The 24,679-nt window shown below is 34.3% G+C and overlaps 1 non-coding gene across 1 annotated transcript; it reads left to right on the forward strand.

Moving 5' to 3' along the window:
* Positions 1 to 387: 387 nt before the first annotated feature.
* LOC119233080 (U6 spliceosomal RNA) lies at positions 388 to 494 on the forward strand. The gene has a single exon (XR_005122247.1). It is a non-coding gene; the product is annotated as a U6 spliceosomal RNA (small nuclear RNA).
* Positions 495 to 24,679: the final 24,185 nt, after the last annotated feature.

Below are 24,679 nucleotides of genomic sequence, written 5' to 3' on the forward strand. Positions count from 1 at the left end.
TACAGGGAATCCTATGATTTTTTGCGAGTCCATATTGACCTTCAGCAATTTGTTAAAATCTATAATTAAGCCCACCTTCTGATTTGTATTAATGGTGGTGTCTCTTTCAGATACATTATTGAATCACATTTCTTCTGGCAGGTGACAGTTTTTCCCTATATTTCTACTTACTGGAATGCTTCATGACTTCAATCTGAAGTTTCAAGAAAAAATTGCATGTTGCGTTTGTATAGTGAATTTGGGGAAGAGAGCTTTTACTTTTCTTTTAATCTTTTTTTTTTTTTTTTAACCTTATGTGAAAGCTTATGCTTAAGATTTTGTTGTTCGTTTTTAGCATTTTTCTTGTAGGGATGGTAGCTAGATTGATGGTCAAAAATGGGTAATATTGTGCTCGCTTTGGCAGCACATATACTAAAATTGGTACGATACAGAGAAGATTAGCATGGCCCCTGCGCAAGGATGACACGCAAATTCGTGAAGCGTTCCATATTTTTGGACTAAACTCTTCAATAAAAAGACACAGAGTTGCAGCCTGGATTAAGAAACAAAACCCAACTTTTGCGTCTCCAGGAAACACATTTAGCTACAAAAGATAAAAATAGGCTTAAAGTTAAAGGATGGAAAACAATCCTACAAGCAAATGGACCAAAAAAGAAAGCAGGAACAGCTATACTTATATCAGATAAAACAGACTTCAAACTCAAAAAAATAAAGGAGACCCCAATGGTCACTACATTATGATCAAGGGGACAATACTTCAAGAAGAAATAACACTCATTAACATATACTCACCAAACGAAGGAGCACCAAAATATATCAGACAACTGTTGTCCTCTCTGAAAACAGACATCAGAGAGAACACATACGTAGTGGGAGACTTCAACACACCACTATCAACAATGGATAGATCAACAAGACAAAAAATAAGTAAAGAAACTAAAGCTCTAAATAAGGACCTAGAGCATTTGGGCTTAACAGACATCTATAGAACACTAAACCCAAAAAAAATGGAGTACACATTTTTCTCAAGCGCACACGGATCATTCTCCAGGATCGATCACATACTGGGGAACAAGACAAACATCAACAGATACACCAAGATTGAAATCATACCAACCATTTTTTCTGACCATGAAGGCATCAAACTAGAAATAAACCATAAAAAGAAGGCAAGGAACTATCCTACCTCATGGAGATTAAAAACCACACTACTGGAAGACCACTGGACTAACGAGGAGATCAAAGAAGAAATTAAAAAATTCTTTGAATTGAATGACAAGGAGGACACTAATATCCTAAATGTATGGGATGCAGCAAAAGCAGTAATAAGAGTAAAATATATAGCAATAGAAGCTCACATCAAAAAACAAGAAAGAACTCAAAGAAACAACCTAATCTCGAAGCTCAGAGATCTAGAAAAAGAACAACAAAAAAACCCAAAACCAGTAGAAGAAAAGAAATAATAAAAACCAAAGCAGAAAGAAATGAAATTGAAACTAAAAAAACAATCCAAAAGATCAATGAAACCAAGAGCTGGTTCTCTGAAAAAATCAATAAAATAGACAAACCCCTAGCCAGGCTCACAAAGGAAAAAAGGGAGAAAGCACAAATAAACAGGATCATAAATGAAAGAGGAGAAATCACAACGGACACAGCAGAAATCAAAAGAATAATCAGTAACTACTATGAACAGTTATATGGAAACAAGTACAACAATCTAGAGGAGATGGAAAAATTCCTACAACTCTACAATCACCCAAAGCTAGATAAAGAAGAAATAGAACACCTAAACAGACCAATTACAAGCAGCGAAATTGAAATGGTAATCAAAAACCTTCCCAAAAACAAAAGCCCAGGACCTGATGGATTTACAAATGAATTCTACCAAAGATTCAGAGACGAATTAGTGCCTATACTTCAAAAACTCTTCCAAAAAATTGAGAAGGAAGGGACAATACCAAACACGTTCTATGAAGCCAACATTACACTAATACCAAAATCGAATAAGGACAACACAAAAAAGGAAAACTACAGGCCAATCTCCCTAATGAACACTGATGCAAAAATCCTCAATAAAATTTTAGCTATCAGAATCCAACAATGTATCCATAAGATAATTCACCACGACCAAGTAGGATTCATTCCAGGGACACAAGGATGGTTTAACAGCCGAAAATCAATCAACGTTATCCAACACATCAACAAAAAGAAATATAAAAACCATATGATGATATCAATAGATGCTGAGAAAGCTTTCGACAAAGTGCAACACCCATTCATGATAAAAGCCCTTGAAAATCTTGGGATACAAGGAACATACCTCAACATCATAAAGGCCATCTATGACAAGCCAACAGCCAGTATCATCCTCAATGGTGAAAAGTTGAAAGCAATTCCATTAAGATCTGGAACAAGACAAGGATGTCCACTCTCACCACTGCTTTTCAATATAATACTGGAAGTCCTAGCCAGAGCAATAAGACAAGAGAAAGACATCCAAGGAATCCAAAGACATCCAAAGACATCCAAGGAATCCAAATAGGAAAAGAAGAAGTCAAACTATCACTATTTGCAGATGATATGATAATATACATAGAGAACCCCAAAAACTCCACAGAAAAACTAATTCAACTTATCAATCAATTCAGTAAAGTGGCAGGATATAAAATCAACACGCGAAAGTCAGTAGCCTTCCTATACACAAACAATAAATCTGAAGAAGAAGAAATCAAAAAAACCATCCCTTTTATTATCGAAACAAAAAAAAATCAAATATTTGGGAATAAATCTAACAAAAGAGGTAAAGAACCTATACAAAGAAAATTATAAAACACTGTTAAAAGAAATAGAAGAAGACACAAAGAAATGGAAAGACATCCCCTGCTCATGGATTGGAAGAATAAACATTATTAAAATGGCCATCCTACCAAAAGCAATATACCCATTCAATGCTATTCCAATCAAAATTTCAATGTCATTCTTCAAAGAAATAGAACAATTATTGATGAAATTCATATGGAATCACCAAAAACCCCGAATAGCCAAAGCTCTACTGAAAAAAAAAGAAGGGAATGGAGGCATCACACTCCCAGACTTCAAACTCTACTACAAAGCCATAATCATCAAAACTGCATGGTATTGGAACAAGAACAGACATACAGACCAATGGAATCGAATAGAAAATCCAGAAATAAACCCACAGATTTATGGTCAACTAATCTTTGACAAAGGAGCAAAGACTATGCATTGGAGCAAAGAAAGTTTGTTCAATAAATGGTGCTGGGAAAACTGGGTTGCTACATGCAAAAGAATGAAGCTTGACCACTACCTCACACCATACACAAAAATCAACTCAAAATGGATTAAAGAACTAGACATAAGACCTGAAACCATAAAATACATAGAAGGAAATATAGGTGAAACACTACGTGATTTGCATATCAAAGACATCTTTACAGACACATCACCCAAAGCAGTGATAGTGAAGGCAAAGATAAACAGCTGGGACTACATCAAATTAAAGAGCTTCTGCACAGCAAAAGAGACAATAACAAAAACAAAGAGAAACCCCACCAACTGGGAGAACATTTTTGCACCCAACACTAATGATAAAGGACTGATCACAAAAATCTGCAAAGAGCTGATGAGACTCAACAACAACAAAGAAAATACTCCAGTCAAAAAATGGGCAGAAGAGCTAAAAAGAAACTTCTCTGAAGAGGAAATGCAAATGGCCAACAGACATATGAAAAAATGTTCAACATCACTTGTCATCAGGGAAATGCAAATCAAAACTACCATGAGATACCATCTTACACCAATGAGAATGGCACATATTAAAAAAACTAGCAACAACAAATGTTGGCGAGGTTGTGGAAAAAAAGGAACTCTCCTGCACTGTTGGTGGGAATGCAAACTGGTCCAACCACTATGGAGAGCTGTGTGGAGATTTCTTGACCTACTAAACATAGAGCTTCCATATGATCCAGCAATTCCACTCCTAGGTATTTACCCAAAGGACACAGAAACATCAATTCCAAAGAACACCTGCACCCCTATGTTTATAGCAGCACTATTTATAATAGCTAAGCTTTGGAAACAGCCCAAATGCCCAAAAATAGATGACTGGATCAAGAAGATGTGGTACATATATACCATGGAATATTACTCAGCATTCAAAAAAGATAAACACATGCAATTTGCAGCAACATGGATGGCACTGGAAGGGATCATGCTCAGCGAAATAAGCCAAAAAGAAAAAGAAAAATACCGGATGGTCTCACTCATAGCAGGAATCTAGAAAACTTAAATAAGGGATCAGGAAAAAGAATAACTATAAGAAAGTGAAAATCAAAATCAACAAAAAACTATGAACCAGAGACACTTTTTGGGGGGTGGGGGCCGGGAGGGGAGGGATTGGGGTCAGAATGGGGCATGTGCAGTTGTATGGGGGAATATAAAAATAAAATTTATTATTTAATAAAAAAAATTAAAAAAATGGGTAATATTAAATGTAAAAGTGAAAAAGGGCAATCCCTCACTTCACTTGTGAATGCTTGGCTTCCCTGTACTGCAGAAGGGAAGGGAAGCCAGTGGCTGTATTCAAAGCAGGAGAAAAGACAGTGGGGAATGGAATGCACTGCAAAAATTTATTTGAGGCATAAACAAAGTAAATCTTTTTAAAATTATATATATATATATATATATATATATATATTACATCATTGTTCGGTTTTAAACAATGTTTGCTTTCTTTTCTCAGGTATAGTCCCCATAGAATTTCCTTCACCAATGCACCCATGCACCATCACCTCAGCCCCCTGTGCTCCTCCCTCTCTCATTCTGATCCCTCTCCCTCCCCCTTACCTGCAGAATGTCTCTGGTTTATACTTGTCTGTTTTTGTTTTGTTGTGTTGTATTTCATATTGTTATTATTTTTCCCTGATGCTTTATTTTGTTCCCCTATATTCCTCCTATAAGTGAAAGCTTCCAATATTTTTCTTTTTCCTTCTGACTTATTTCACTGAGCATAATGCCTTCTAGCTCCATCCATATTGCTGCAAATGGCATTACTTTTATCTTTTTTGATGGCTGAATAGTATTCCATTGTGTATATGTACCACATCGTCTTAATCCAATAGTCTGTTTTTGGGCATATGGGTTGTTTCCAAGTTTTACCTATTGTAAATAGTGCTGCAATAAACATAGGGGTATAGGTGGTCTTTTGAATCAATGTTTTTGTGTCCTTTGGCTAGATCCCTAGGAGTGGAATTGCTGGGTCATATGGTAGCTCCATTTTTAGTAGACTGAAGAAACTCCATACAGCTTTCCGTAGTGGTTGGACCAGTTTGCATTCCTACCAGCAGTGTAGGAGAGTTCCTTTTTTATATATTTTATTTTATTTTATATTTTTTCCGTTATTTTTCATTTTTGCACAATGTATGCATTTTCATCTTGGTTATAATCTCCATACACTTCCCACCCGCCTTGTTTTGAGCCTACTCCCTTTCCCCCCACCTGTTGTGTGTCTCTAGTTTATAGTTGCTTGTTAATTTTGATTTTTACATGATTATAATTAGTCTTTTTCCTTGTCCCTTATTTACAATAAGTAAGCTATGGAAACAACCCAAATGCCCCAAAATAGATGACTGGATCAAGAAGATGTGGTGCATATACACAATGAAATAATACTCAGCAATCAAAAAAGATAAACTCATGCAATTTGCAGCAACATGGGTGGAGCTGGAAAGGATCGTGCTCAGCAGGAATTTAGAAAACCTAAATAAGAAGAGTTCCTTTTTCTCCACATCCTTGCCAAATCTTTATTTGAAGTAAAAACTACAAAATAAGGCTCCTGTTATTGGGAGGGGGACTTGAAAATGAGTTGCCATTGGTGGGATTCAGGAGGCTATATTAATCTTTTGGGGGTGGTTTTAGTATTTATTCACTTCAGGGCAGGGGAGAGGTTGTTAGGGGGTAACTTTCCATTTTTGTTTCTTTGCTGCTGCTGCCAGCTGGCCTTGGCCTGTTGACAATCTGGACTTTGGCACCACCATCTCCCCTTGGTCAGGGTTCCTTGTCTCCCTGCTGCTGTCTCCTGACCTTGATCATTCGCTTTCTCAAAAGTACCCAAAAAGCTGACATTTTTGCCTTTAGCGTTTGTATTACTTTTTTGGGGCTGCCATAACAAAGTACTCCAGATGGTGACATAACAGAAGATTACCTTCTTCCAATTCTGGAGGCCAGAATTACAAAACCAAGGTGTCAATAGATTTACTTTCTTCTGAGGCTTCTGTCCTTGCTTATAGAAGGCCACCTTCTTACTGTGTTCTTACATAGTTCCCTCCACCCATCAGTCTGTGTTCTAACCTCTTATAAAGACCCCAGTCTGTTGGATTAAGGTTTACCCATAAGACCTCATTTTATCATAATTATATCTGTAAAGTACCTCACTCCAAATGCAAGCACATTTTGAGATACTCAGGTTTAAGACTTCAACAAATGAACGGGGGAGAGAGGTTGTGCACAGCATAAACCAAAACAGTATTTAAAATATCAATTTTACAATGTAGATTTAATTTTTAATATTGTATATTTATAATTTTAAACCACATTTTAATATTTTGAATTTAAAGGAAAGGAAGATACTTTTGAATACTTAAGAGTCAATTTTCATATATAAGCACAAAACTAAAAAGATAACCAGGAAAATAACTTACAATTGTGAAATAAACTTTAGTTTTATCAGTATATTATCCAATTATCTACCATTTTAGAGATAAACTACATAATATTTCAACTCCATAATTCCAGCTTTACTTTTGTATAGGAAGATGAGATTCCTTTAGATTAGAATGCTTTTAAACAACTTGAATGATGATAAATTTTTCCCATTCATCATTCGTAACTATGGAAAATGTGTTGGTACAAAATTTCTGTAGATCAGCAGAATCACATGCATTTAAACTACAAATACTCAAATTCTGAGGTAATTCAGATTTGCCAGGGATGGTTTCTCTCTTATATTACTGCCAATGACACTTGCTTTAACTGAAAATACAATACTACTGTTCTCTTTAAAACTCCGTGGCACATTATGTTTCTAGTTGCCATATTCCAAATCATTTTGGTTCTCTTATTTGACTTTACATGTATTAGATGTTAGTTTACATGCTTCATATGTATACATATATGACATACCAATGCAAATACATCATACACAAGGGCAACAGCCTATTACTTATCTCAATCTGTGATGGATAAATACATTCTCTGAATTTTTTTTACCTCCATAATCAGTGATATGAGGGTATGGAAATCAGTCCTCAAAAGAAATTAGAGTTTAGAGTATCTCCACACTCATATTAAATCAGTCTTCTAACACTACAGTCTAAATTTATATTTTCTCATAGGCTTTCTCCCTCACAGATTTTTTGATATTTCTTCAAAGCTAAGTCAATGATAACTACATACATTTTACACACAAAAGTATCAGAAAGCCTCCCCAAACTATTAACTTCTTAAACTCTGTTTCTATTCTAATTGTAGCACCACTCTTAATAAGAGGGGTATGGGAGAGAAGGGGAAACCATAGTCACAAATGATGAGTCAATTTATATCCATTTAGAAGATCCATTCCTCTCTTTGAAGGTCATACTGAACACTATCTTTGTTCAATTATACAGCTGATTTTGCTACTGTTCAGTCAATGGTTGAAGTAAAATAATTAACACATTTGTACTTTTTTTCCAGCAAGTAACAGTAGTTTCTTGTTTCTTTGGCAAAAATGGCTCAAGATTATGCACAAAAGTCTAAAAAATGTGGGAAATGTTTATAATTGACTGGTTGTTGCCAAGATCTGCATACATGTACAAAAAACTGATTGCCATTACATCTTACTACTACATCACACGAATATTGAAGCCACATATTAAGGAATGAAAACTCTCAAAACTGTTTACTTTTAATGTGAGCATCCAATCTTGTTTTCCCATGTGCCAGGATGGACTTTGGTCATCGTGTAGCTCTGCAGGCCCACAGGAACTTTATGCCAATTTCTGTGGGATGCTTGAAAAGGTCACCTCTGGTACCCCAGGTACACTTTCCTTTATCTGTTAGGGCCTGATTTGTAATAACTATCATGTAAATAAATGACCTTTTCATCTAGAGATATAATTTTATTTCTAAAACATGTTTTGTAGTTTCTAATGTCATTTTACTCCTATTAGAATAAATACAATTTTCAGTTGTTAGTAACACACTTCTTTTAGGCTGTTTTTTGCAAGTTACCTTAGCACTGCAGTAAAACTTTCTCTAGACCACACATATGACAAAGCTAACTTCAGTTGTTCTAAGTGGGCGAACAGTGCCTAAATATAAATAAAATGGGGTATTTTCTACCTGCCAGAGACTTTCCTAGGTTACACAATATAGACAAGGCCTCTTTTATCAAAGGTGGAGGAGTCACTGAAGATAATCAATTAATAATTTAATGAGGGTTCTTAGGTGAGCATTGCTTAGGGGTTGGGGTGATTAGGAAAGAACTTCCCTACTATTCAGCAATCAAAAAAGATAAACTAATGTTATTTGCAGCAACATAGATGGAGCTGGAAGGGATTATGCTCAGTGCAATAAGCCAGAAGGAAAAAGAAAAATATTGGATGGTTTCACTTGTAGGAGGAATGTAGGGGAACCAAATAAGGGACCAGAAAAAAATTATAATAAATGATAAAACAAAATTAACAGGCAACTATTAATCAGAAACACTCAGCAGGGAAGGCGAGGGAGAAGGATCAAAACAGGGGAAGGAAGGTGTTCTTACACAAGGAGAAAGCATGCCTTGTACAAAAATGAAGAATGATATAAAAAATATATTAAAATAAAAAATTGAAAAGGGCTTCCTAATGAAATGATACTTAAACTGATACATGATTTATTTTTTCCAAATTTGTTTTTCTTATAGAAGAAAGTATGACTGAGGATGTTGGTTTTAATTCTAATGAATATATTTTAAGTGTTCTGATGCTAAATATTTTATCTAGATTTTCATTTATATGTGTTCTTAACATTATACTTTTCAGAATATCATTAGTAAAATCATAACCACTTATTGTGACTCTGTTCTTTTGCACTTTTCTAATATCCCCATATATTAAAATGTAAAATCTGTGGTGGAAAAACTATTTTGCCAAGGGAAAAAAATTCATTCCTTGTTCATTTATTCTGTATTGTCATATACTGAATCGCTTTCAAAATTACTATTTCAACTTTTCAACAACAGTATATTCATCAATATAGTAATGGAAGAAAAGTAAGTATAATTAAAGTCAAGTGGTTTATAATTTGTTGGTAGAATTGATTTTTTTTTTCTGAAAAGTTAGGCATCTAAAATCAAGTATGCTTTCCTGGAACTGAAAGATATGTTTTTTACCTGATATTTTTTCCTCATAGTTGAGAAGCGACTTAGCTGTTATTAGTTAAAGAATTCTGTATGTTTAGTGACTGAGTAGTGATAACAGGTGCAGTGAAGGCGTGTTTTAAAATATGTCTAGATTTATATAAGGTGTAATAGGGAGCAAGTTTTTCGCTTTGAACCACTACTGTTGTTTTTCCTTATGATATATATTAATTTTTCATTGTGATATATTTTAATTTGAAGTGACAAAATGGGGAAAAATTAACTGATTTAATAAAGCAAAGTTCTGCTATTACTTAGAAATACAGCACTGTCAAAAAGAAAAATATTAGAAAATTTAGTGGGGGCATAAAAAGCAATTGGAATTCATTAGCTAATTCTACTGCAGGCTGGTATATATTGGGTTAGAACAGCAAATCCCATTCTATGTAGTATTGATCTGTTGCATATTTCTGAGACACTTTCTAGGGGAACATGAGGTCCAAGTAATTTTTATAAATTATTTGTAAAATAATTTTTATATTTGTATTTATATTTGTATTTATAAATATTTATATTTATATAATTATTTATAATTTTAATTGCCACAGTGACAAATTTTGCAAATGAAAACAACACAAATTAACAGTTCTGTAGATCAGAAGTCTGACAACAGGTCTCACCAGACCAAAACCAAAAGGATTGGCAGAGACTCGATGGGAAAACCTGTTTTCTCAGTAATCCAGGCTGTTGGCAGAATTTAATTCTTGACATTTAGAAAACTGAGCTTTCTTTTTCTTGCTGGTCATCATCTTCTACAGACTAAGTGCAGCCCTTAGCTCATGATCCTATCGCTCATTTTTAAAGCCAGTGACAGTGCGTCCAAAGTTTCTCTTACAATGAATATCTCTCCTGCTTTTTTTTTCTGCTACACCTCTGTTTTCTCTCTCTCTGCCTCTATGTACCTCTCTCTGTCTCTGTCTCTCTTTCTATCTCTGTCTCTGTCTTTCTCTCACGCAGCTAGGTAATGTTCTCTGCTTTTAGGGGTTCATGTGATAGTATTAGGCCAACTCAGTAACTTAAGATGATCTCTATTGCTCAGGATCGATAAACGTAACCGCACCTACAAAGTCCCTGCCATCTTATAAGGTCATATTTTCATGGGTTCGGAGAGCAGAACATAGACACCTTAATATAATATTATTCTATCACACTAAAATGAAAACTTTGTCTTTTTCTTATTGATCTATGATTTGTCTTGTTATGTCTTAATAAAATATTATTGATTTACTTTTTGTTTACAACACCCTATAAATTTTGGAGTCTATCATCACATCTTTATATGTGTATAAATATAACTTATTGCACCCCCCACCAAAGCTCTAGAGCCATTCACACTATCAAATATTCCTACTGTCCGTTCTTTCTATCTTCCTTTCTCATTCCTTTCTAGTAATCTTCATATTTTTCTCAGTCAAACAGTTATTTTTGTTCTGTTAGTTCATTTGCTTTGTTTATTTATATTTATAATGATTTATAGTACTCAGATTAGAGAAGCCATCTGGTAATTGTCTTTCACTTGCTGGCTTATTTCGTAAAGCATAATCCAGTTTCACCTATGCTGTGGAAAAGGTGAGATTTTTGCTTTTTTTTTTCTTAAGGTTTTTTTTTTTATTTATTTATACAAGCACTGGGTACAGTCAGAAACACGAGAGGGTGAGAGAATTCACCAGAGCCAGAGCGGGGAACAGAACAGGCAGACTGACAAAATACACTGCTGAGGGGAGCAGTGGGCATCAGGAGAGGTCTGCGCGCCATGTGGAATCCTGGCCCAGCAGCTGGGGATCAAACCAGCGCTGCAGAGGCTGCAGACAGCTTTGCAGCCCAGCGCTCAACCGCTGCGCCACTGGGGAGGCCCAGATTTTACTTTTTGTAAATAACTGAGTACTATTTCATTTAGTATCCACACCAAAATTTCTTTATCCAGTTACCTACCTACCATGAATTATGCTGCCGTAAGATGGGGTACACATATCTTTTCAAATTAGTGTTTTAATACTCATTTGATATATACATTGGAGTGGTATTGTATTTCTACTTTTAGTTTTTTTTTGTAAAGATTTATTTATTTTTATACAAGAACCAGGGTAGAGGGCAGATGTGCGGGAGGGTGAGAGGATTCACCAGAGACAGAGTGGGGAACAGAACAGACAGACTGATGAAATACACTGCTGAGGGGAGCAGCGGATGAAACAGGAGAGGTCTGCTTCACCATGTGGGATTCTCGCCAGCAGGCTGGGATCAAACCCACACTGCAGAGGCTGCGGACAGCCTCTGCAGTGTGGCGCTCAACCACTTGTGCCACCAGGGAAGCCCTACTTCTAGTTTTTTAAGTAAACTCCAAACCATTTTCCATAGAGACTGAACCAATTGATATCCCATTAACAGTTTATAAGTTTCCTTTGCTCCAAAGCCTCATGAACACATGCTATTTCCAGACTTTTTGATACAAACTATTCACGCAGGTGTGAGTTGCTATTTCGTTGTAACTTTGATTTGCATTTCCTTGCTAAGCAAGGATGAACATTTTTCCACATTTTTCCAATGTGCTCTTTGGAAAGAGTCTATGCTGACTTTATGCCCATTTTTTGATTGGATTGTTTATTTTTTAAAATATTGTGTGTTTTTTAATATATTTTGGAAATCATCCACTTCTAAGACATTTGACTGTAAACATTTTCTCAGTCAGTAGGTTACCTTTTGTGGTTGTTTCTTTCATGTGCAAGAGTATTTTTTCTTTTTCTTATTTTTTATTTCTCGTATTGAGTAACATTGGTTTCCAATACTATATATGATTGAGAAGTATAGAATCACACCGCTTTAGATGTATATTACTGTACTACACTTACCACCAAAGCACACATAGCCCTCCAACATAGTTCTCCTTCCCATTTTGCTCTCCATCCTCTCCATCCTCTTTTGGGAGCCTCACATTTACAGTAATATATCTAGGGCTTGTTTTTTATTTGGTTTTGTCTGACCCTTTGTTTTGTATCTCTAAACTCTTACTCACATTGACTCCTTCCACACCATCTTTGGTAAATGAAGAAGTCTAGAGCAGATTGGAGTGGAGAAATAGCTTGGCACCAGCTGGAATAAAATTCTAAAATTGCTTTATCCAAAATATTTTCCTTAAAAGAGGAAAGGTTTTGTTTGTTTGTTTGTTTGTTTGTTTTAATGGAGACTACTCAATATGTTTAACAGCGGTTTAACAGTGTTTTCTTTTCTCTTTCCTCACCAGAACCAAATCTTTTCTTCATTCTCACCATGGGAACCTTAATTCTTTGTGGTCAAGTTCTTTGTGGTAAAGTTTGTGTAAATGTAATGATATACCTTTAGATATTAATATTTATGAGGAAAAAGTCATGTAAGTACTTTTACCGGTTTTTCTCACTTTGAGGGCTAGAACAATGACCTGCAAGCTTTTTTCATGTCAAAGGTGAAATGGAAGTACATCAGAAAATATCTTAGTAAGAAAACTACACGAAGATATCAGAATCAGAGGAATAAGTCATCGAAAAGTATTAGCAATAAATCTCAATAAGAGGCAACAAGATTGAAATATAGATAAAATGATCTTTGATGAGTTAAGTCCTGATTTTTATCTGTGTCTCATGAAGGACCCTTTATCTAAATTTTGAATTTTACTTGGAGCTTTATTTTGTTAGGTAAATTAACAGATTCCCTAGAGCAAAATTTAAGCATCATTGTAATTTGAAATTTTGTCAATATGCCAGTATATTTATAATATGTGCTTAGTGTGTAGTCACTGTTCTTTGATTCTAATCTCCTACCTTAAATTAAACCCTTTTTGTAAAGAATGTGGTAAACAGTTATGTGCTTTTATCTGACATTTAGAGTTTTTTCTTTTCCTTAATTACAGAGCATTAGATACAATTGCAAAGCATTCTGAACTAATGGAAAAATACTTAATATGAATATATTTGAAAGACAAGAACATTATAACTTATATTCACTTTAAAAACTCATATTCTAATTTAGGTAGTTCATTTTTCTTTCATTATTAAAGAGAATTTGTATTATTAGCTTAATATTTATATAACTAACACTTTCCTTGCAAGATATAACTTTACCACTAAGATTTCCTAAGTAAAATGAAAAGTAATTATTTCAAAGTAGTTTTTATCATAACTCTGAAAAGTTCACAAAGAGCACCAGATTACCAAAGTTTGTGATGAAAAATAATTAGCACAGTATTACAATGACAGTGCTATGATTATGATAGCTTCTTGGAAAATATTTTCTTTTCAAATACAAGTAATTTCTATTTTATCATCATTCCATAAGTTTTTTTTTTAATAATACAAAAATATATTTTCATCAGACACTTCAAGGTGTTTCTTTGGTAAATAATAAATGTTTGTTATTTACTGAACTTAGAAAATTTATTGGTGTTTCATGAAGGTCCTTTGTTAGATGGATTCATTTTAAATTTTCTAAGACATTGTCAAATGTCAAATATTAAGAGCAGTTTATTGATTTAGTTTAAAATCTGATTCCTAGAAATTTCTAATCTTTCAGTTTTTGCCCACATGATAATACACTAGTTTTGAAAAGTTAAATGGTTATGCGTTTCACTGAAATGCACATAATGGAGACACAAAGATGGCAGCTATGCACTAGAACCTATTTGTAAAAATCTCCCTATCTATACCATGTAGACAGTACAATTTTGTGGTTACAATTCATTTTCATTTGTTAAAATGGTGAAGATTGAGTGTTTATATTACATCTCTTCATTGTGGAACTTGGATAAATCAAATAATATTTAATTCTTAGCTTTCTCACATGCATAAATGGGAATGATAAAATTATATATATTTGATTTGAAGATTGAATGCCAGAATCTATAATGAATGATTCATCAGATTGTCACATAGTGAATACCATATTAAGTATTAAATCTCTCTCTCTCATATATATGTATGTAGGTGTGTGTGTTTGTGTGTATGTGCCTGAAAATTTTTTCCTTTCTCCCTGCCAGTGACTTAAATTTCACAATTAAAAGGTTTGTGCTTTGGAAGGAATACCAGAGGTCAGAGAGAGGAACAATGTTTGACTTAGTATGCTATAAAGTTTTTGTAAGATATCTTGTAGTCAGAGATAAATGTGTTTTTGTTCTTCTTTTGGTGATCTTATATAAAATGTAAATACTCTAGGGAAGAGAAATATCTTGAACTATCACAAAATAACTAGTTTCTGATGAGAGCTACTATCTTTCATGTGAAAGAACATTTGCTTTTAGTTTTAAGAATATAGGACCTGAAGTTGAGTAGTGGTTCTAATAATTACTACTAATCTTGTCAAATGATCTTAATTTCCTTTTCTCTATTACCTCTTTATAAAACATGGTTAAATGTTTACCTACATTACAAGATCATTGCTAGGATTAAATAAGTTACTATTTCAAAGCACTGAGAAGAGAGTTTTGGGTATATAACAATCTATTATTATTATTATTATTCATTATTATCCCAAGAGTTACATAAGAAAAATGAAGATGTATAATAGAGGAGTCTACATTTAAAGAATTGGAGTTCAGTAGCAAATGATCTCATTTGCTGATTATTAAAAAAGGTGGTACGAAATTACTAGCAATACCAGTTACTTGACAGAATAATATTTAATCCTTGTTAGAAGAATTTAATATTATCTCTAACCTTAAAATATTTGCTTAAATAATTGTGTGAACATACTGTTTGAGACAAAATAAAAAAGTGAAGAGTAAAGAAAAAAATTAATACAGGCAATAGGCAGTAGAAACACAAATGTTAAATTGTTCTTGCTAAACTATAAATTAGAGACATACAGCAGGGGAGGGTGGAGAGAGAAGGATCAAAACAGAGGAGGGAAAACACAAGAGACTATGGTGATGGTTCACAGGTGACTTGGTGGTGGGAAATTTATGGAGAATACACCTGAGAGGAAAAATCAAACATTATACAAAAATGAATAATGGTGTAATATGTATATTTAAATATAACTTTAATAAAAGCTAAACTTGTTCTTGCTAATAGACACGGATTTTAACATGAATATGTTGAATCATATAAACAACAAAATTGAAAAGTTCAATAGAAAGTGGAAATTGGGCCTCCCTGGTGACCTAGGTGTTTAAGTCTCAGAGCTGGGCCTCCCCAGTGGCGCAGCAGTTGAGCGCTTGGTTGTGAAGCTGCCAGCAGCTTCTGCGGTGCCGGTTCGATCCCCGGCTGCTCCCCGGCCACCAGAGGAGGGTCCCACATGGCGCACAGACCTCTCCTGCCGCTCTCTGCTCCCCTCAGCAGTGTACTTCGGTCCTTCTGCCTGCTCTGCTGCCTGCTCTGGCTCTGGTGAATTCTCTCACCCTCCCGTGCTTCTGACTGTACCCAGTGCTTGTATAAATAAATAAATAAATCTTAAAAAAAAAAAAAAAGTCTGAGAGCTGTCACTACTCTGGCCTGTCACTACTCTGGCCTGAGTTTTATCCCTGGCCAGGGAGCTAACTCACATGGCATAGTAAACCTCTCCTGTCTCACCCTCTGTTCTCCTTAGCATTTTGCAATCAGTAGATCTGCCTGTTCTGCTACCCAGTCTATCCTTAGTGAATCCGTGAATCCTCTGTCCTACACCCCAGTTCTTCTACACAAAAATAAATAAATAAAATAATTTTTAAAATAAAAGTGGAAATTATATAACTATACAAAATTATATAAATATACAAAGCAGAAATTGAAAAAAAAATCAGTAAGTGAATTTAGGAGGAGATTAGAAAGCACTGGCAAGAGATTAATGTTCTTGACATAGATTGAAATATATAACTAAAATGAACTTAGGAGGGACAGAATATAAAAAAATCAAAGAGAAGAAAGAGGCATATAATAAATGATGAAAATAATTAACATATTTTAGTTACTATTCTGAAAGGATGGAGGGAGAGAGTAGTAGTATTTAGAAAAGAATTAAGTAAGAATTGATAAAATATATCAAAGGATAGATTAAATACACTCCAACACCACACACAAAAGGAATGTATATATAGGTGTTTCTTAGAGAAAAGCTAAAGAAGAATCTTTAAAGGAGCCAAAGAAATAAGACAGATTACCTTCAAAAGATTGAAAATTGGAATGACAACTGACTGGCAAATATTAGTAAAGAAACTATGTTTTCAACCAATTGCTAGAAAATGACCTGAATATGATGAGAATCAGAATCTGATAGGGTAATCTGTCCTGATTTAAGATATAAATACCCTTAAAGAAGTACAGTTATTAAAAAAATTAAAAAACATTATAGACTACAGGTACTATAGGATACTCTAGGTATTTTGCAGCCAGAAGAAAATTGATCTTAACTGAAAAACCATAATGGATAGTGAAAAGATTTCAAGATGACTACAATTTTATACATGTAACAAGGTTTTAGAGTTCCATTTGTTCGATATGCTAGAGAATATTTGGTGATTTTATAATTGCTTTAATTTTAGTGGTTAGGTAAATTTATTTTGTATTTGTCTTTATTTGTTGACTAATGATGCTGAAAATTTTTGTATATTTATTGAATTTTTATATTTTTTGTAAGTATCTACCAATTTTTTGTAAATTATTCATGTTTTATTAAATATATTTTGTATAAAATTATTTTCAGTCATACATGTATGACTTACAAATACTTCTGAATAAATATTGTATTGATTATGCTTTTTGATGAGCATGATTTTTTTATTTTTATATATTCCAATTTATCATGCTTTGTCCTATGGTTTATACATTCTGTGTTCTAAGAAATCTGGCAGACTTTTATCCTTCTCTGATTTTAAATTCATTCAATAATTCATGTGTGTTAATATGGACTAATATTTATTTCACACATTGATTTATGATCCAAATACCAGTCAATTAATTTTGTTGCTTATATTGTTTTCATATTCATAGAAGTCAACATTTTTGCTGACCTTTTGTTGCAGCATTATTAAGGTTTAACTTTTAATTTGCTAAGTCATAAAGTAAAAAGCTGAATTCAAGTGTGACAGAGAAATCTGTGCAAATGATTTAGACTAAATTTTAATGAATATAGCACTTGGCATCAGGGGCTAAGTTCAATTATTCATGTTTCTCATATATTAATCAGAATTTGTCTAAGTATAAATTCTTCAAATAAATATTATACAAACAAAATAACACACTTGTAAAGAGGAGGAAAAAGAACTGCCTGATTTTCAGAACTATATCCTGATATTCAAAATCAAATCAAAAAACACATTTAAGAAAATGTCTAACTCTGAACTAAGAAAAATTAAATCAATGTTGGCTTTTATAGATGCTTGAAGGAAACACCCCAAAAAAGAGGCATATCTTGATATGACATATATCTTACAATTCTAAAATAAAAATTGTTTCAACCTGTCAGACAATGACAAAACATAGGAGCACATTTGACTTGCTTTTTCTAAAACCACTATTGTCTACATTACATTAATGTAGTATAGATAAGCTTCTTGAAGTTACAACTAAAAGTCTGGAAGGCTTTAAGTGTCCATAAGTCAGTACAAGTACTTACTGGTAAACTGTACTAAGATTATTTTATGTGATATTAAAAGGTGCTTGATGTAGACTCAATGATTTTTTTTTTGCATGAAAATTGTTCTAAATTATCTTTAAAGAATGGTGGTAAATCACCTCTATTTAAGAAGTGAGAAACTGGGCCCCTGGCACAGTGTTTGAGCCCTGGGTTGCAAAACTGCCCACAGCCTCTGTAGCGCCTGTTCCATCCCCAGCTGCAGGGCAAGGGTCCCACATGGCGTGCAGAGCTCTCCTGTCTCGCCCGCTGCTCCCCTCAGCAGTGTATTTCGTCAGTCTGCCTGTTCTGCTTCCCGCTCTGGCTCTGGTGAATTCTCGCAGCCTCCCACGCTTCTGACTGTACCCAGTGCTTGTATAAATAAATAAATCTTTTTAAAAAAAAGTGAGAAATCAATACACAAAACAGGAAAATTTGTGAGATTTTTCAAATAGCATTATTATATTTAATAACTAATGGAATGATGTCAATGTTTTCGTTTTATTTGCATTTTCTATATTACCATAGTACAGATACTAGATGTAACTTTGAATTTGAAGAACCACCTACAGTATTGCTACAGACTAAATAGCTTAACTACACAGAAATTTTGGGTTTGAGGGATAGAAACAGAATAATAAGAGCAATTTTTGACTTAGAAATTTCCAATAGAAATTTAGATATAATTCATTTTGTGTTTGGAAGGGCATTCAGTTTGTATTAATGGTATTCTGTCCTTTTGTGGTACACTTATGATTTGACAATATTGATTAATAATACACTATTTAACTTGAGTTTAGATGAATTTATACAAAGTTTCAAAAGACAGTAGGGAGATTCTTAGTATTATTTTTATACATAGAAACTTTCTTAAACTCAAAGGACCTCTACAGCCATTAAAAATGTGGAAAAAAAGGTCATGTCTAATAAAAATGGATTCTTCAAAATTATATACCATATTAAGTTCTGGAGAAATAATATCAGTCATTCCTATTAATGCATTTTTATCTCACTCTATTAATCATGCTTTCTTTTGTATATTTCTAATCCCAGGTCTTCAGATGAAAAATGTAAACAAAGCACATTGACAGATCTAATCACTTAATCATATTTCATAAATCTTTGGGGAATATTTAGAATTTTATATAGCTATTTGATTTTAAAGAGGTGCTTTGCATTAGTTATCTAACAAATTCTGAATCTCTTTCCAATAACACAAAGCTAATGCTGAAACATCAAAGCAGAACAAACATTTGTCAACTAACTACATAAAGATGAACAGAAGTGTCTTTCAACATCATTCATAGAAACCACTAATTGTACAAGGCAATGACTGAGTTGAAAATATATTGGATTTATTTTCTGAAAATGGAAATGTCTTTTGTTTTATGTAAAATAGCAGTTTAATAAATTACCAGTTATTTTAATAAAACTTTATAATACTTTCATGTTCCACAGGAAAAAATACCAAACCACTACCTTTCAATTATTTATACTATGGTCAAAATGTAAACAAATTGGCTTTTAATATCTTTGTATTGAAAGTAGATGAAATCAGGAAATAAACTTTACTGCCAATTTGATTTAATTTCATATATAATAACATTCCTTTGAAAACATACATATTAAGTGAAAACACAATTTTATTTCTTCATTATTTTTCCTTCATAAATTGTGCTTTTCTTGAAGCTGAATTTGTTAATTCTGAACCCGACACTGAACTGTTCAGTGTCTCAAGGTCAGGAAGACTTTATTTATTTATTTTTGCTTAGAAGAATTGGGGTGCAGTCCAGAGGGGCAGGGAGGTGAGGGGATTCACCAGAGACAGAGTAGTGAGTAGAACAGACAGATCTACTGAAATACACTATTATGGGGAGCAGTGGGCTAGACTGGAGATGTCAGCTGTTCCATACGTGGATTAGTTCCCTGGCTGGGGATCAAACTCAGGCCGTAGTGGTGATAGAGCTGAGATTTAACCTTAGGCCACCAGGGAAGCACTTGACTTTTTTTTTTTTTTAACAGCTATGTGGATGGAACTGGATTGGATTATGTTAAGATAAATCAGAAAAAGAAAGACAAATATCAGATGGTGACACTTATATGTGGACTAGAGATAAATACAATTCAGAGCAAGATAAGACAAGATTAATAACATAACCCTAAAATTCTGGCTATAGGAACAGAGAGTGGGGGAGAGCAGAATGGGGAGGGACCGTAATGGATTATGCTGGAGGACTATGGGTCATTGGATGTGCTATGCTAACATACACCTGAAGGGTGTGATCCAATACCTGTAAATAATATACAGAATTTAAACCAGTGTTAAATTCAGTAAATTAAAAAAAATTCTTAATTATATCAGTATGTATATTACACATATAATATATATATAGATATATGCATCACAACTTCTTTACCCAGTCATTCATGCACAACATAGATATGCAGACTTGAGCAAACCATTTTTACATGCATAGTCCTAATTTCTTCATCTCTAAAGAGAAATAATAAATACTGAGGAATGTATGATTAAATAGCCAAAGTCCAAGAAAGTGTGTGTATGTAAAATATATATTATCAAAAATCAAATAGTGATATTTATACATATACAGAAGAATATTTTATATGTAATAGTATCTTTATACCTTTTATTTACTGATGATGTCTTTGATGATTAGTTATATATAATCATTATTAATGATGATGTAATGAAACCAAGTTCTTCATGGCAATTATACTTGAAAAAATAATTTCACCTTGTGTTTAGATAAAAGTTAGCAGATAGGAAAGTAGTTTTCTTACATATTACTTTAGAATATGTTAGTATACGTTAAGCAGAGTTGAAAGAAATAAATCTCATCTGTTTATAAATATATAGTTAATTAATGCTGATTTGAGTTTTGGGGGGAAAAAATCTTCAATATTATTCATTGGTTAAGTTGCTTTAGAGTACAATGATACCAGTGTTGGAAAGATCCTGAAAATATATATGCTTTTCATTGTACTTGTTTAGGTAAATATTTGATGTTGGTTTACATTTCAATTATCATACTGTCAAATAAACTATAATTACCTGAAAACTAGCATAAGCAAATATCCTTGCATTAATACACTGATTTTAATAAACTATTTTTTATTCTAAGAGGAAAAATGATGGGTAGAACTGAATAATTTTTGCTTGTGCCTTTGTTAAGGGGAAAAGGATGTCCTAAAGCTAATTCCATACAGGCTTTGTGGACTCCACCCCCACTCCAGACATTGGGAAAGACAAATCCCATCACCACCAAAGGGAAGGTTGCTGGGACCTGAGGGTGGGGTTAAGCAGCCAGGTTTGGTATAAAACCAGACACGTGGACTTTGGGGGGGTTCCCTTTTTTGGCTCTCCGTCAGGTCACAGCGCTCGGCCAGCTCTCAGAGTGCCTTTGGGTTTCCAGGTCGGCGGATTGGGTAAGACGTATTAAAGACTTCATTTCCCTATTTTCTCCCTGAGTTGTACATTTCCTCAATTCCCTTTCCCTTGTAAATAAACCTTTTATTAACCTTTTGTGTGTGCCTGTAGTGGAGTATTAATAAGTCCCTTTTAAGCGCGCGGGTGAGGACCCACAGCCAGGCAACCCGTTTTTATATCGGGGCTTTGCGTAACACCTTTTCCAGTCCTGGTAATGAAAAGTGGTTATAATTTTACACATATATGCACAAAGCTAATTTAAAATATTAGGGTCCTTATTCAAAATAAAGCAACAAATGCAAACAAATAATCAAAGGAGACCAAAAAACTGCCATAATGGGTGTCATAGTTTACATATATGTGGAGATCAAAAACATTTTTTATACTGTTAGCTCATCATTATATAAGATTTGTGAACACAAAAGAGATTTAAATAATCAAAATCATGCTACCAGGAGAAAACATTGTGGTTTGATGTCGAATCCTTTTGAAGAGGACTCAGTATAAACCTAGAAACATAGCCAAAAGTTGCTTTCATTATTTAAGTTTTGTTTGTTTCTTTGCTTTTTGGCTTGTTTTTCTTTTGTTACTGTTGGTTGAGCAAGAGCTCTATTCATTGCATTTGAAATCTGTTATATTATCCTGTACCATTGTAGGGTAAATGATTTTCAGGCCTTTCTGCCCTCCCCCCATTAGGATTGGTGATGGATCCCTGCTGTCCTGAATGCACACCTGAGGGCAGGCACCTGGAGTAGGATGTGGACATATGCAGGTGGGATTCACCTGGGCTTAGAATGGGCCTATAAGAGCAGCATCATGGGGACGCCAGAAGAGAACAAGAGAGAAAGAAGCAGAGGAGAGAGAACCTTAAGACAATGCTGGAGAGCCCAGAGAGAGTAAAGATTCGCTGGGGCCTAGGAGGCCTGCAAGCCACCTGCTCCCCGGGCACCCCTGCCTGCTGTGTATCTGGCAAAATGGCAATAAAAGCCTGAAAAGCCACAGAGGGCTCCAGGACTCCTCCTTCACTGGTCTGCATAAGATCATAGAGATCATGCTCTGTGCCTTCCTGCCACTACAACCATCTTGAGACAAGAGGCAAAAATGTAAGTTTGAGGGCTAATAGAATGGCTGTACAATACACCAATACATACAGGAACACAGGTGTTGATCATAATCTTCTGGTCTGTTCCTAATGGAGACACTGATCAAAACCTAGGAAGAATGAGCAGTCTCATCATTTTCACTTCTTAAAGACTAATTGCGATAAGTAACATATATTCCTATTCACACTAACACAAAGCTCCACTTTGATTATTACTATAGAAAATACTCAGAATGTGTTAAACCGTTAATTATAGTGACAATGTTTATTCTTCCAGTGGCTTAGATATGATTAGCCATAACATATGTTGCACAGCTTTAAGAAACTGGATAAAACAAAAACAGAATCAGAGGGGGAAAACCAGCAATTTCCTGGAGCTATGCTGAAAGGCACACCTGTATTTTCTCCATTTGTCTTTTTTGCTCTACTCTTCCTCATCACCTAATTTTGGAATTTCAGCAAGGTTTGAAAAGAACTGCCATGGCTACTTCAAAACAGAACTCACATTTAAAATTTTGACTTTTGCATGCCAAAATTTCAGAAAAAAATAAATATGTTGAACTCGGGTATCAGTTCAAATATCACAGACTGCACATTCAGAAAAATAAAGGAGCAATATTTTGCTTTGGGGTAAACTTTTGTTTGGGGTAAGGTATTGTTTAAATCATTTTAAATATCAATGCTGATTATATTTAATGTATGATTTAGCTTTGCTAGGACAATCATACCATGGATAAATATTTACCAGAAAACTAACAGGGTAAAGTTCAAGATGAGGAAATAGGAGAGGCAGGTGCAGTAACTTAACCTATAAGCAGTAGTTTCTGTTAATACCCTGTGCTTCGCCAATCATTAGTTTGCCAAGGAAACCTATGAATTTTGCAAGTTATATGGAGAAACATCTCAAATTGTAATGTTTTTTCCTGTTTATGAGGCCTGTTTTATATAATAACATTTTAAAAGTGAGGAACTGTGGTAAAACTTAGGAGAGAAGGGATGTTTTGGTGTCATTTTCATAGAACTTTCGTCGCTTTAAAGATATATCCTGTGATTACTAATGGGTAAACAATAAGGTTAGTGACCTATTTTGGCAGATTTTAAGTTGCTTCCTTCTGACTTTGCTAATTGCATCTGGTGAATACTGGAACAGAAACTACTGGGCTGGAAGGCATTGTTGTCACACAGCCAATCAGGTGTATACATAGCCAATGGGAGTTATCTTCCCACAGCCTACAGCCCTGAGGTGGTTCCAAGCAGCTGGTGCCCTACCAGAGCCTTGTGTCACGTGGCTGGGCACACAGAGATGCCTGCAGTAAGCAGGGCTTCCCTGCAGCTTTCTTATTTCCTTGTAAAATACCCCCTTCTTGGTGAGAAATTGCTGCTAAATATCTATGACTGCAAAGCTATAGAGAATTGAGGTAGCAGAGAAAAATTGCCCTTAGTTCCTGGTGCCCTGAACTTTGAGCAATGTTAATGTGAAATATGTGAGCATAAAAGAAATGCAAGGGCAGCAGGATTGTACCCTCAGTGGTTTCCAAAGAGCAGCCTGAGCTGCAAGACACATTACAAGTTAGTTGAGCAGTATCAGAGGCTATTTCAGGGCTGAATACATTTACCATGCATCTCTTCACTTATACCAGCTGTCTCCAATGTACTTCTACTACTATGAACTGGAGACTGTTATTTAAAATAGCTCCCTTTCACTCAAAAATGAGTCTTATGCTATGATAAGCATTTGTTCCTACATTATTGTGTCATGATGACAAGGGTATATTTCCTGCAAATTTATTATCTTTTCTTCACAAAGAAAATGACAATATATTGCAATAGAGCACAAGAAGTCTGGAACCATAGATCCTATCACTTTTTCTAGTGTCTTCTGAGGAAATAATTTATCCTTTCTGAATCAATACCCTCATTGTTAAGCATAAGGCAATACCATGCATTTCATAAAAATATTTTGAGATCTTAATATAAACTTAAAAATGAATTTTTCAACTAATAAAAAAATAACATTTAGCATCATTAGCTTAGTCATTTGTTCTTCCATATAATTTATAAGAGCACTTTCAAATAAACCACAACAGAGGCATATTTAAATACTGTCTTATAGAAGATACAT

This window comes from Talpa occidentalis, unplaced genomic scaffold, assembly GCF_014898055.3.
Source record: "Talpa occidentalis isolate TD23 unplaced genomic scaffold, MPIMG_talOcc4v2.1 talOcc4.7, whole genome shotgun sequence".
In the NCBI taxonomy this organism is placed as follows: Eukaryota; Metazoa; Chordata; class Mammalia; order Eulipotyphla; family Talpidae; genus Talpa; species Talpa occidentalis.